This window comes from Martes martes (assembly GCF_963455335.1).
Source record: "Martes martes genome assembly, chromosome: X".
Lineage (NCBI taxonomy): Eukaryota > Metazoa > Chordata > Mammalia > Carnivora > Mustelidae > Martes > Martes martes.
The window spans coordinates 6197487-6211879 of NC_137897.1; the positions used below are offsets into that span (position 1 = coordinate 6197487).

The 14393-nt window shown below is 53.2% G+C and overlaps 1 protein-coding gene across 3 annotated transcripts in view; it reads left to right on the forward strand.

Moving 5' to 3' along the window:
* Window positions 1–268: 268 nt before the first annotated feature.
* The window catches only part of TBL1X (transducin beta like 1 X-linked), a 214678-nt gene continuing 200553 nt past the window's right edge, over window positions 269–14393 (forward strand). The window contains exon 1 of one of the 3 annotated variants that reach the window (XM_080794806.1): window positions 269–407. The gene's annotated coding sequence lies outside the window, so the exon portion shown is untranslated. Of the gene's footprint in view, window positions 408–2060; window positions 2198–14393 lie in introns of those variants that run through there. The other 2 variants (XM_080794805.1, XM_080794807.1) reach the window with 2 other exon arrangements.

A 14393-nucleotide genomic window follows, 5' to 3' on the forward strand; every position in this document is an offset into this window, starting at 1 on the left:
AGCCGAGGGCCGCGTCCCCGTAAAGCCGAGAGCTGTAATGATGTCAACTTGTTATTTACTTTCCAAATCTGAATGACTGAGCAAGGCGAAAGGAGAATCAATCAACCACAATGTGACCCTACAGGCGGAAAAAACGCAGCGCTCCCACCAGCAGGCGGTGGGGGAGGGGAAGCACGTGTAACCGGGGCAGGGTTGCATCATGAGCTCGCTCGGGCTCCCAATTGCACCCTTGGTTTTTCGATTGCATGTAATACCTCAGCATCAGTCCGCACAAGCCCAGGGAGCCGGGGAGCAACGAAGGGCGGGCTCAAGGGAAGGCCCCCCACGTCCTTTTGGGGACCCTTGAATGGCAACTGATACATATTAAGACACAATCTATTCTGCTGATTCACAATTATGGAGACTGTGTAAGTGTGTATTTTTTATTGATGTGCTCTAATAATGGTGTAGCAACAGTCGTTTTTACATCATTGACGTTTTACTGCAATATTTTTAGGTCCGCCTTTTTGAGGGAGGACCAGCCCCTTAAAAACTCACCTCGGGCCCCTCCCTCCCCCCCAACAACCTGAACAACAAATGGTCTAGTGTCCCAGGAAGGAGCAAGTGAGGTTACAGTTTAAAATGCTGAGTGTACTGGGCTCTGCGCGCAAAGCTCATTATACACCAAAGGGAGGGGCAAAGTTATCTTAAAATATTCAACAAAGCAGACGCTGAAGTGCAGGGTGGTGGGCGCGGTGTCTGTTTAATTGAATTAAGACCGCGAGTGGTGGGCAGGGGTCTCCAAACTGGGGAGGAGGACGAAGCTCCGGGGACTTTGGTGCGCTAGGGCCGAGCCAAATAAGCCATTGCAACATAAAACCCTTTGCAAAGCCTGTGGGTGGGGTGGGGGTCGGGCGTGGGGAGGCCCGAGGGCCCAGGTACCCCCAACTCCAGAGGTCCAGCCCCCTTCTCTAAGGAGCTCCTGGCCTCCACTTAACGTGTGCCCGAGTTTTTCTCCCCAAGCATTTCTGGCTCTTTCCGGGAGGTGTTTTGCAAAGGTCGAGGCTCCGCCTGAGTCCCCACTTTTTTGGGAGGGGGGAAGAGGCCTTTGGGGTGTGCTCCAAGCCGCCCATTTTGAGAGAGATGCACCCTCGGGCAGCTTGCAGGGGGTTGTTAGGGCCGCCGAGGAGCTGCTTTTTTGAGGTGGGGGAGGGTAACACTCTAGTTGTGGTTCGGGTTCCCCTCCCCCCCTGGAAACCGCGGGGGTGGTGGCCCGAGTTCCTGTCCCTTCTTGGCAGTGGGGGGAAAGGCAGGGTTTGGGAATGGGACTGCGTGGGGGTAGGCCCGTGTTCAGTTCATCCCCCTTGGAGGCCACGGGGAAAGGGAGAGGTCCGAGTTCCCCTCACCCACGCTAGGGTGGGGGCCAGGGGAGAGTGCGGGGTGCAGGGCTGAGTAGGGTCGCAGGTTCCCCCACCGTGGGGTAGGGTAGGGTCTGGGTTGGGACTCGGGGCCTCCCCAGAAGCCGTGGGGGGTGAGGATTCTCACCCCCGCCTTCGCCGTGGGGGGAGGGGCAGGCCTAGCGTCCCCTCCCCCGGCCGTGGGGGAGGGGCAGGATTAGGACGCGGCCCCCCCCAGGGCGCAGGGGCGGGGCCGAGTGGACTCAGGTTCCCCTCCCCCGACCGTGGGGGAGGGGACGGGTTGGGGGGTTGGGGAGCGCTTCCCCCCCACACCACCCCGGCCGTTGGGGAGGGCCCGGCCCGGGCGGCGGCGGCGGCGGCGGCGGCGGCGGCGGCGGCCCCCCTGGAAGTCCTCCCGGCCGGGGTCGGCGCGCCGGCGGCCGCTTCCCCCCACCCCCAACCCGGAGGTCACTGCCCGTGCCGGTCCCTCCCGCCGTCCCGCCCTCTCCCGCCGCCGCCGCCGCCGCCGCTCCCGCCCCAGCCCCCCCCACTCTCCGCTCTCGGGAGCGAGGAGCCGCCAGCGCCCCCGCCCCGCCGCCGCCGCAGCGCCCTCGGCCGCCATTCGGCACCCGAAACTTTCCAGCGCCCGCGCCTCTCGGGGACTCGCGGCGGCGGGGCGGGGGCGGCCCGGGGGCGGCGCGCGGCTGCTCCGGGGCGCCGGGCCCTCTTCGGCCGCGGCACGGCCCGGGCTCGGCGACGGCCGGCGGCAGGGAGGCTCGGAGCGCGGCGGCGCCGCCACAAGTTGCGCTGCGGGCGCCGAGGTGAGTGCGCGGGGCTCGGGCGGCCGGGCGCGGGGCGGGGGGCGCAAACTTCTCCGGCGGGGGCGGGGGGCGGGCGCCCGCCGCGCCCGCCGCCGGGGCTCCGGAGGGACGGGTCCCCCACTGTGCCCGGGCTGCGGGCTGGGGTGCGGCGCGCTCCCTGCAGGCCGAACAATACCCCGCGGCGGCCGCTCCCCGAAGTGCCGGCGCGCCGGGGGCGGGGGCGGGGGCGCTGTGTGGGGAGGGGGAGGCGGCCGGTAAGTTTGGGGGAGCGCCCGGCCCGGCCCCCGGGGTCCCTTTGTCTGCCGGTTCTGGGGCCGGCGGGGCGGACCTGCGCCGCCGCGGGATCCCCCGTGGGGGAGGGGCGCCCATTCATCCCGGGGCGCCGGCCAGCGCGTCCGGGACCGGGCGGCGGCGCGGCGGCGCGCGGCGGAGTCAGGGGCGGGCGAGGCGGCGCGGCCCGGCCGCTGCTCCGTTTCCGAGACGCGGAAACTGTCAAGGAAGTCCGGGGCTCCCGGCCGGAGCGAGGGGACCCGGCTGAGGGCGACATCCGCGCGCGCGCGCGTGTGTGTGTGTGGCGGGGCGGGGGGCGCCCCTGGTGACGCGGGGTCTGCCGAGCGCGGCCTGGACGGGCTGCAGACCTGTTGCTCCTGGGGCTCGGGGGACGGGTGCCCCGGGGCGGTGGCGTGGGCTGCGCTCCCCAGGAGCACCGTCCCTGCGGGGGGGGGGCGCGATGCCGGGAGCGGCGTGGGCTGCGCCTTCGGGTGTGGGTGACCGCCTGGGGTCTGACAGTCTGGGGTCGCTGGAGGCCCGCCCGCCCGCGCTGGGGTAGGGCCTGGGCTTCACGTGCGCCGCCCGAGCGCGCGGTCAGGCCTCGGCCCCGACTCGCTGCACGGCCTGGCGTTCTCCGAGCCAAGTGCGCTGGAAATTCCACAAAGTTAGAGACGGAGGCGGCCTTCTCGTACTCCCCCCAGTCGGGGGTGTTGCGGAGCAGAACCGCAAAGAAACAGAATCCCACCGCTTGCTGCTCCGGCAGCCGTTTCTGGCGGGCGCGGTCACATGGGGCTCGACCCGACTTCTGGCTGTTTTCCTCTCCCGACGCGCCGCCCCGGTCCCTGGTGTAACCTGGAAGGGGAGGGGCGCGCCTCCGGATGGCAGCGGGAGGGGTGGGGGCGAGGGGAGAGCCCTGCGGAGGTCCCGAGCGGCGGCTTCCGGGTGGCCGCTGGCTCTCCCCGATTTTATACAAAGTTTCCAACTTGTCATTCCTACAGAAGGGGCGATGGGGGGGGGGGGCGGAATGCTGAGTATGGCACAGGGAAGGCATTAGGATGACACTTTTATTTTACACGATCTTAGGGGTTCAAAGGGGCTGCAGATTCTGCAGAAAACCACCCAGCTGGATGACTAATCCGGGGATAAAAGTGGACGTTCGTCATTTGACCCACTGATTAAAATGGCCCTTAAGGGGATTCCAGTCCTTAAGTGAACACACACCTGGGGGACAAAACCTGACATTTTTAGGTATTTTACTGGGCGCTGTGCACTTTGGGCCAAGTGTTAGCTGGATCCTCTGGGTCCGGATCCTCTGGGTCCGGCTTTTCCTTTTGGTTGTACACAGGACTTCATCAGTCCCGCAAATACCCACGTTTCCTCATATTTCCTGAATGTTTGAATGTTTAATGGGCTGAGTAGGGATGGAGTGGCTCCGAGGTCCTGGTTGGTCTTAATCTGACCTTCACGGGTGGGAGCTCTAGGCTCCTCACCTGGGAGAGGCATCACGAGTTTCCCTGAACCCACTGTCAGGAGGGGGATCAGTGGTTCTGCAAAGAGGTGGACAGAGCCCTTGAATCCAACTCTGTCTTGACACTTACTGCTTGGCTAGAAACCCAGCCTTTGTCCCCATTTGACCTAAACTGGTGAAGGGCCTGCCCCGCTGACCTTGAAGGCCTGCAGCTTTTCCGAGCATCATTTCTGTGTATGTAAAAATAAAAAAAGGGAATTGAAATCGTGGTCCTCACTGTGTATGGTCCAGACAGAAAGAATGTGTAAGTTCTCCTAAAACTGTAAAATGGCGTGTAAATGTTCGTTTTGCTGTTGCACAAGTCGAGTAATTGTCCTTACGCTATTTGAGTGCCGTGCGCTTAATGCTGCGTGCGTAGGGATTATTATTTTTATTCTGCGGAGAGAACACGGACTTGCCAACACAGTGGAGGGACGATTATCTGATTCCCGAAGCCCAGCTCTTAGGCTTGCTGTTTCTGTTTTCATGTCTGCCTAGCATGAGTTTTCATGTTTGGACAGCTAAAGCTCTCCAGATTACATACACACCTTCACAAACGGGGATCTGCGGTGAAATCCGTGAACAGATACAAACGTAGCTTCACGGAATCCAGAGACTTTGACCACGGTGGAGAAATTGCTTTCATAACTTCGTTGTCCGGTAGGGTAACCACTGGCCACATGTGAACATGGAGATTCAAGTTAATTAAAACTCCGTAAAATTAACGGTTCTTTCCGTTTCTGAAGCCATAATTTACATAGTCAGTGGCCACCGTATTAATTAGCGCAGTCCACCCAGAAAGTTATGTTAGAGGGTGCTGCTTTGTAGTTACTGCAATGAAATCTTAATAATTAGTGTACTTTTGTGGGGGGAGGGGAGAAGCTATACAAGTTTGAAATAAGTCACAGGTAAACTTAAGAAAAACAAAAAGGACCCATTTCCGCAGGTGATTGACCCAGGAAAGTGATTTCAGCGAATGGGTTCCTTTTTTTTTTTTCTCTTAAGTAGGCTCCAATGTTCAGGCCTGAATGTGGGGCTTGAACTCACGACTCTGAGATCAAGAGTCGCGTGCTCTACTGACAGAGCCAGCCCGCCCCCAGTGAATGGATTCTTAACTTGCAGTTGAGAGTTGTGGTTTTGGACTGGGGTGCTTTGGATCAGTTTTGAATTAGAAAACCAGGACTCCAGGCCAGAGGCCCTCCCTGAGCCGGTAGCCCCCGGGGAAGCATGTTGGAATCTCTGCATTGGTTTCCCCTTCGGAAAGAAGACATAGCTGTTGGCCGGTCCCCGAGATGCCTACCTGAGCAGACTGTGGTGAGCATCTCCTGGGCTTGGGGAGCCCACGCTGTTAGCCTCCCGGAGGCCCTGTGGTCTGTGTTGTAACCCTCGCTTACTGTGGATGCCGTGGGGCTGTCAGCACCCCAGCCCCCGTGAAGTTTGAGTCTTGAGTCTTGAGGTCAGAATCTTCCAAATTAAAAAGGCTGATAGGAAATCTTTCCAACAAAGTGAGATTCCACAGTCGTCAAAGTATTTTTTTTTTTTTTTTTTTTTTTTAAATTTAGTGGCTGAGTGCTATAGCTGTTTCCTGTACTCCCGGTTCCTGAGTCAGGGTGTTATTTTTACTACTTCGTTGATGTGTCCTTTTCACAGTTCTTTGTATTTTTTACAGTAATGGGTTAGAAATTTTATTTGTAAATGAGGGCTGGGACCCAGTTTGGGGGGGGGGGACTCAATTTCATGGGTGTCAGAGTGGTGACCTCCCAGATGACCTTTGTGCCCTCTGTCCTCACTCACTTTTGCTTCCTCAGGGCTCTGCTGTGATGGTCAGCGTTTGGCTGGAAGTACTTATTAAATACCGAAGTTCTCCCCCATTATTTTCCAGAGGAGGGAGAGGGGCCTCTGCCAAGGGAGGCCAGGCCTAGAAAAGCCGTCGCGATTTCCCGGCCCTGCGCATGGCTCTGCCAGGTCCAGCGCCCCGCCTAGGTGACAGTCACCGAGGCTCTGTGTCCAACATGATGCTGTCTCAGCTGTGGTTTCCTGGTACCTTGCATTTGTGCCCCCCCAATAATGTGCTACATCCAATAGGATGATTTTTCACTTTTAAAAACATAGAAAAAATAGTTTCAATCAGGAAGTAAGACTGAAGTCATTTTGTAAACACTTCTTTTTTTTAAACTTGGAACGATATCCCCCTCCCTTCCAACTATTTTTAGGATGAAGGAAGCAACTGGCCTCCTGAGCAGACACTGGGATGCGAGCTTTCCCCTTGGGTCTTGCCCTCCATGGCCCTTCCCCCTTCTCCACCCTTTCCACGGGGCCTGACCAAACCGACTACACCGGCCAGATGGGCAAAATGAGACCCAGCAAAGCCAGAATAAGAGCTGGATGTGGGAAGGGCCTTGCAAAGTCAACATGTTTAAACGGTCGAGAGGGCCTAGTCTGAGAAAATGCATTGCAGACCTCAAGGGAAAAACGCTGTCGCTAAGGAATTCGCTCCCCGGGTGGCTTCTGGACCCGGGTCCGGGGAACTTGACTAAAGATGGTCGTGTGCCCTGTGGGCACGTTTGCTCCCGTGTGGCTCTGAAATCCTTGTTGACAACCCGCCACGTGATCGAAGACTGTAGACGTGAGCTGAAAGCCAGTGAAACATGGCATTGGGCACATGTAAAGGGAAGACACTGGAAAAGAGGTGTTTCAATCTTGCTGAGAAACTGGGTGCTTTGGCAGGTGGGACTAGAGCTGGAGATGGGGGTGACGCTTGGCTTGCAGAGAAAGGGGATGTCTTCAGAGATGAGGACAAGGGAGATGGTGGCTTATGGCAATTGTGCTTGGAGCAGTGAACTCCAGAATCTGGCAGTCGGCTTAGCGTCCTCAGTGGGGGCGTTTTTGCCCACTACCTTCAAGGAAACAAATAGAAACGTTTTCAGTGGTCACGGCGTGGGGGAGGGGAATGTTGGTGCTCCTGGCATCCTGGGGGGGTCTGTGGATGCCGCCAGATAGCTTGCATTGCAGAGGACAGTCCCCACCGCAAAGAATGGTCTGGAGCCAAATGCCAGGGCTGCCGGGGCGGGGAAACCAACCCTGAATTCAACACTATATATACGACCGTATGTGGGACAGAGGCTGGGGGGAGGTGGGTGCCAAGCCAAAGCTCTGTGTCGAGTTCTGTGTTCACCTGGCACACCCGTGCTTTTCGGGAATCTGTTAGGAAGTAAGTCACATCACATTGCAGGTTGAGAAAGGAAGTTTCTGATCTCGCAGCAGGAGCGGGAAAGAGAAAGCAGAAGTGAAGGGGCTTGGGGGACGGAATAAAAAGAAGACCGACAGGTGTGTGGGGGGGCGGCTCTTACTTGCCTAACCTCCCCCTCCACCCAGGTGGTTCAGAGTCCCCGGATGCCCGTGCACCTGGAAGGCGTGTTTCTCGACTTTCCCCTCTTGGTTCTATGCATGTGTCATACACTGGCTCAGTCTTACTTGTGCTCATGTGAGGGGGTCCTTCCTGGGCTCCTGGTGGCCCCGGGGCAGATGACGCGGCTGTGGGGGAACGTTGTTCTGTAGGCAGCTCGCCGTGCCCTGATGCATCTTTGGGCAGATCAGTGTCTTTCTCTGTCACTCATGTTCTCATTGAAAGAGAGAGAAAAAATAGAACTCCTTTCTCAGCCTTGAAAGGAGGTAGGGCTGTTACGCTCGGAGCCCGGCATGCTGGTGCCGTCCTCCCTACTGAGGATGGGAATTGGGTGTGCAGGTGCGGTTATGATGGTCGTGACGGTCTCCGGAACTAGCTGCCTTCCCTTCCTTATCCCCCCCCCCCCCGCCCTTAAGTTCAGTTTCAGGGCCGGTTCATATACGTGCGTGCGTGTGTATAATTTTCCGAATTAGTATATGAGATGGACTATCATCTCTTTCAGTGTACGGTTTTATGATGAGTGTGCGCACGCAAAGGTTTGTGTAACCAGCACCAAAATGGGGATACAGAACAAGTCCATCACCCCAAAGGCATCCTCCATGGGCACCCCCTCCCTCCCCGCCGTCAGCTCTGCCCTCTACATCCTCTTAATTGCATTTCAGCTCAGCATCGGAAGCCTTTAGGGGAACCCCTCCACCCTCCCAGGACCCTCCTCTGTGTTTCTGTCTGATGACCCATGAATTTTTACACTTGCACACTTGAGCTTGTGTGTTTGCCTCCGAACAGGAGGGTTTGCGCTGTGGGTGTTCTCAAAAGGAAGGAGAAGAAAACCTTACTCTTCTTCATAGACTTTGTAGGGAGCCTTCGAGAAAGAAGCTCAGGTGCCTTGTTGGGACTGCCAGAGATGTCTTTTTTATGCCACGTAATTCTCACTGCCGAATGAGTCGAAATGGGATGTTTTCTGATTCATTTTCAGAGAAATGTTTCCCGAATCTTTCTGCCGTACTCCCTGAGAGACATTTACAACGTGAAATGTATCAGGTTATGAAGTCCTGTCTTTGGTTTCAAAAACAGGACCCACACGTGCAGGTGTCACAGTCTTGCAGTGGGGCGATACCACAGACAGAAGGTATGAACTTGTGTTTGCATTACTCGGTTGGAGGAAAAAGTGGATTCCTGGGTCTGTGTTTCCATCTAATCGTTGGCCTGCGTTTTACTTTGGACCATCATTTCACTTTTTGTGATCTCCTAGGAAATGGCATCTTTTCTAGAAGAACTGACTTGGTGTTTTGGAATTTTGCTACCTTGGTCCCGCCCTGGGTGGCCCCCAGCTTGTGTGAGGTCGTTGAAAACCTGGGTGCGTCTGCCCGAGTCAGAGGTTAGGTGAGCTAATCTTGAGGCTTTTCCTCTCTCTTACGTGAGGATTTTCATTTCCAGAGGGGATGCTGCTTAATTGTTGGGTCGGCTTTTTTGGTCAGTGAAAATTTTACGTAAACTGGTGGTTATTTTTACCACATGCGTGGACCGCCACTTTACCCACCATTACAATAGGGCGATATGTGACTTGATCCGTTGATTCGTTGCATATTGTGCTTAAAACGCAAACACAAAACACACACAATCAAGCAATTCCGAAGATGTTTTGGGGTGTTGGGGGCCTCGGGATCATTTCTATGAGTGCCGGAGTTTCCCGGTCTCACAAGAGCCTGCGAGGTAGGCAAACGCGTCCCAGTGTTTACTCTTGCGACAGTGTCTTCTGAATTCCTCTGACATTCTGGTTTTTGTTTTTTTCCTTCCCGACCTGGGTGGACGTTGCCTGGAGGCTTAAAAGGAGAGTTTTCTTCATTTGCTTCCCCAGAACCCAGAATCTGTGACTCTAACTAGCCAGCACAGAGCCCGTGCACTTTCTGGAACACTTGGCACCAGCCCCCAGGGAGAATGCAGACCTTCCCACTTTCTAAGGAACCGAAAACTTTGCTGAAGTCCACTGAAAACGAGGTCCCCACCGTCACCCATGTTGCAGTGAGCTTGGAAGGACACTGTTCCCTTCTCAGAGCGTGATTCCTTCCTGTGATCAGCCTGCTTGCCCGTCGTCATCGGGCCTCAGGGCCCTGGCACGTGAGCCGTTGTTGAGTTCTGCACACGTCTCTGCTTGTTTGGAGATCCCAACAGGTGGAGAGGACGACCCAAGGAAGCTTACTGTCCGTGGTGCCGTTTTCATTCTTAGGTCAGGAATAACAAATGCTTTAATACAGTGAGACTGTGTAAGTCATCCTAAGTGGGAGAACAATTCAGCATACCGGAGCGGCGATTTCTGTTCGAGGGCAGGGGCTACTTAGTTATGACAAGGTCAGCTTCTGTCTTCTAGTTATCCTTGTGATTCTGACATCCGTTTGAAGATGAGAAATGGGAGAGCGGAGCGGCAGTCTGACACCGATGGCGTGTCGTGCAGAGATCGGTTGCGCCAGCAGACCCACCTAATGCCTACCATCTATAAAGTTCTGTGTGGCTGCAAAATGATGATTATAATAATAATAATAAAAGTTCCAGGTGGTTGTGGAGTTGTGGGTTGTGTTTGATAAAAACAGCTGAGCTGAAATTTGAGGTCTCTACCATTTGGTTCATTTGGGTAACGGATTCAAGTTGGGTCCCTGCCGGAGGTTCTTTTTCTAGCACAGTCCACGTCAGGCACGTAGCGTCCCACACCGCTTCAGTCCTGGCTCGGGGTTGGTAAAGACTCAAGTATTCACAATTACCGACTTGCGAGCAGTGATTGATTGCCACTTCCTGGCACTGGCAGATCAGTGTGGGAGACACGGTTTGGTTTAACTTTTAACTTGGTTATGAAAAAGATACCGCGTTAGATTTGTATTTCTAAGATGCACGGGTGATCCTTTGCCAGTTTCAACCATTTCCAGGGATGCTGAAATACTTTAAAAAGTCTCACCAGAAGAAGCAACGTTTTAGGTGTACCCAGCTCAGAAGTGGGTGAAAATAGGAATTAATGATCTCAACGTGTCCGGGGCACAGCAGAAATTACTGTAGACCAGATGAGAACAAGGCAAGAGGCCCTTGGAAATTAGAGTTGCCTTATAAATTTCATGGGACTCTCAGATAAATTTCATGGGCTTTTCAGTATATTTCCTTTAAACTGATAGACTCCGCATTTTGGGCGGTGGGGCAGGGGGAACCAAAGTGTCAGGTTTTAATTCCCAGACTGGTCCCCCAGGGCCATACCGCGTCCTCTTGCAGGAGCACAGCGAGATTTGCTAGAGCGAGGGAAGAAAGGTAAACTGTCCGCTTACTCTGTGTCTCATTTTTAGGTCTGTTTTTGTGGTTTGTGAAAAATGCCTGTCATGTTTGTCGAGGGTTGTGTTTAGTTAATAAATAAATTAACCTGGCTTGGGGGCACGGGCTGGAAATTTCTTCACTGATGAGGATATGCAACGAAAACACATTCAGACATCACCGAATGGTCCCCAGAGGTAGCAGGCAGAGGGGGCAGTTTTGAAATACGTGAATGCATGTGGGACAGGGATGTGCTCCCCTTCCCCTGGCTTCAGCTGCCAACGCCTGTGTGTGTCTGTGCGTGCTTATCTACTGGGTTTTGTGAGTTTGAAAAGCGGGAAAAGTACTCGTGGTACAGAAGCAGAGGACAGTAGCTGTGTTGCAGGTGCGTGATGAGGTTTTGGAACGGTGCTGTGCTTGTCACGCCGTTGGTGACACGGCAGTGTTTCCATAATCACTTAATTCTGTTTGTAAATCAGCCGCTTTCATTGATGGTTACCCTCAGGGCTCCTGAGAAAACAGACTGATGGAAGCGATTCAGACGTCAGAAGACAACCAGCCGGAGAGGGTGCGCGAACCGGACGGTGGTGAAAGTCTTTGCCTTACTTCAGTCTGGCTGTTTATTTGTTGGGTCTTTTTCCGTAAACCTATTTCAGTGATCATGGATGTTTTTAAATACATAAAAAAAAAAAAAACTATTTCACAGTAGAGTTTTTCTTTGTTGTTTTGTTTTGTTTTGTTTTAAGAGAAGACTACTCAGGGGATGGCTGGGGGGCTCCGTCAGTTAAGCGTCCCACTCTTGGTCTCAATCTGTGGGTGGTGCGCTTAAGCCCTCGGTGGGTTCCATCCTGAACGGGGAACCCACTTAGAGCTAAATAAATAGAATAAAGAGAAAACTCAGTCAATGCTCTATTTGTTACTGGTATTCCAGAGACCAAATAAATAGAAAAATGAAATCCATGATTCAGACCACATTGTGGTCTGGGGAGGTGAGGATGTGAACTGACCTCCACCAACGTGAGGTCTTTTGTCTGAGCTCATCTGCTGAGAATGGCTCAAGGGTTGGTTTCCCTGAGACTCGGTGTCCGCTGTGAGTCTTTCCAGGATTTGCACGGCAGTCTGTTTGTTTGTTTAACTTGAAATGATGGATTGGTTAGCTTCGGTCTTTCTCTGTCATTTTTTCGGTGTTCACATCAATTTTTCCCTTTGTGAGTATTGAATTTGCAGTGTAACTTTGTACGTAAAACGAAGTGCAGAGATTTGCAAGTGAATTCAGGGGCCCGTAGGTGAACAATACTTGTTCCCTTCCGCGTGCCCACAGGACACCTAGTGCCAGACGTCATTAACTTGTCAGGATGTAAACAGACATTCATTTGTCTGTTGGTGAATGGAAATATTTATCTCCTACTTGAAAAGAAAAATTGGTTTCCTTTTTGGCAATACAAGACAGCTACTGTAAAGAGGAGAAACAGGAAAATTTTTTTTTTTTACTGTCGCGTCTTGAACCTTCGTCCCTCCTTTCCAGAGATAAATACGTGCGGGTATCAGTAGTGGGTGAGTTAGAATTTGCTTCTCTGGGAATGCGCTTGATCTGCCCCTGCCCCTTTAAGAAGGAAGAGAAGTTACAGCAGGTCATGTACTTTTAGCCAAATGCCTCTGGCGGGGTCCAGATCATGACCTCATATTGGAACTAGGTCAGGCAGACACCTGTGAATCACTTCAGTCCTGAATCGGGATCCTTTTCTATTTTTGCTTTTGGGTGAAACACTAATAATTATTCACTTGATTATTTGCCTGCCAAAATTACCCAGCTATGTGTTTCGGAAAATAGCCCTAAAAGGAGACACTTCTTAGAAGCCCGCACAAACGTCGATTCCATTTCCTAAATGCGTCCCTTAGGGAGTAGTCAACGTGCAGATGTCCGTGTATAATTTCTGAGAATGAGGCGTACGTAGGTGTGTGGAGCGGGAGTGCCGCGAGACAAGGCCGGTGCTGGAAGCTATCGGAACGTGAAATGTTTGAGTATGCTAATCTTTGAAAGAGAATCTAGAAACAAATTAGTTTATAGCTTTGTTGAAGTACCGTTTACATAATTTGTATCAGAGAAGGCACTTCCTTTTCCTTAGGAAGATTGGGCTATTAAAATTAGCTATCTTCATTTTTCCACAGAAATGAAAAAATCAATTGTGGTTCAAATAATTGTAGTGAAGCTTTGTAATTGGAAATTGGATGTTAGCAAAATTCTATAACCTTGGTTAATTACATTCGTATACTCAAACTAAATATAGAATAAGATTAGCTCATGGAAATACTTCATTTTTATCTCTGGCAGTACAGTGAACATTCGTGTCATAGTTCCTAGTTTCATTTTGTAATTTTTTTTTTTTAATTATCCTGGACATGTTTTCCGGAAAATTACTTGAAATGAGGCTGTGTGTTTTTATTTCCTGGTTCTTGTTTGACTATAAAATGGCACACAAAATAAGCTTGTCTTTTGTGAATTTTGATTTTCTTCGTGGCCTCTGTGTTCCGTGCCTGGCACAATGCAGGGACAAGCCAGGGGTCCCATTTTTTTTGGCCTGACGTTTGCGTTCGGGAAAGTTTGGGGGAGATGGCTGTCTCAGAGCCCATGTTCAGCCTCGTCTGTTTGCTGTCCTGCTTGCTGTTCCAGTGAATGTTCTGTATTTGGACAACAGGTGTGTTTTCTGGTGTGGGTTTCTGATGGCCATGACGTCTGGTGGCGTGGAATTTCTCCGTTCACACCACTGCACCACTCCACCTTATTGAGTTCACGGGATTGAGTTGGACACATTGTAGACTCAGGTGGGTTGCCAGGAGCTATGGGTTACTCTGGCGTGGGTTTGCCTTAGGTGTTTGCTTTGCCTTTGAATTTGCCGCAGATGCCCGCTTGCGGTGGTGTTTAATTTAATACGGAACTCTAAATCTGACTTATCAAGTTGATTTTCTGAAACCACTTTATTGCGGTATAAATTATATACCATAAAAAGCACCCATTTTAAGCGTACGACTCAGTGATTTTTAGTAAATTTACGGAGTCGTGCGGCTATCGTCACGATCGATTTTCATTCCTCGATACGGTCATTCGTGTCCATTTGCCATCAATCCTGGCTCCTGCCTCCCAGCCCCCGGCAGCCATTGAATCTCCTTTCTGTCTCTACAGATTTCCCTCTTCTCAGAACAAGTACTTCTGTGCGAGGTTGAGCTCACCGGGTGGTGGGTGCTGAGGCCGGATTTAGTGGGCCTCCCTGCCCTTCCCCGGGGGAGGGGGGAGCGGAAGGAAGCGAGATGATAGGCGTCCGGCCTCCGTTCCCTCTTGCGCGCGGTCAGGGTGCTGATGGAATTTTTGCAGGTTCTCAGGTACTGCCGTGTGGCACGTAGTTGGCTCAGAAAGGGCCCGTGGGACTGGGGACCTCTCCGGTAGTGGGCTCGGTCCCGGGGGAACCCAGCCCACAACCACAGGGCGAACCTCATCTTCCTTCCCGCATGACCCTCTTGTTGGTTTCATGGCGTTGACTGTGAGGCTCTGAGGGAAGTTTGAGCTTGGCCCGGGACGTCCCTTAGCTCCGTCTTCCTCCACCAGGGACAGTGTGGCTTCTCGGGGACGCTGGGCAGTGTCTGGAGACCCTTCTGCTGGTTACAGGTGGGGACGAGGTGCCCCGTTGGGGAGAGGCCGGACGTGCTCTCGTACGTCCTACCAGCCACAG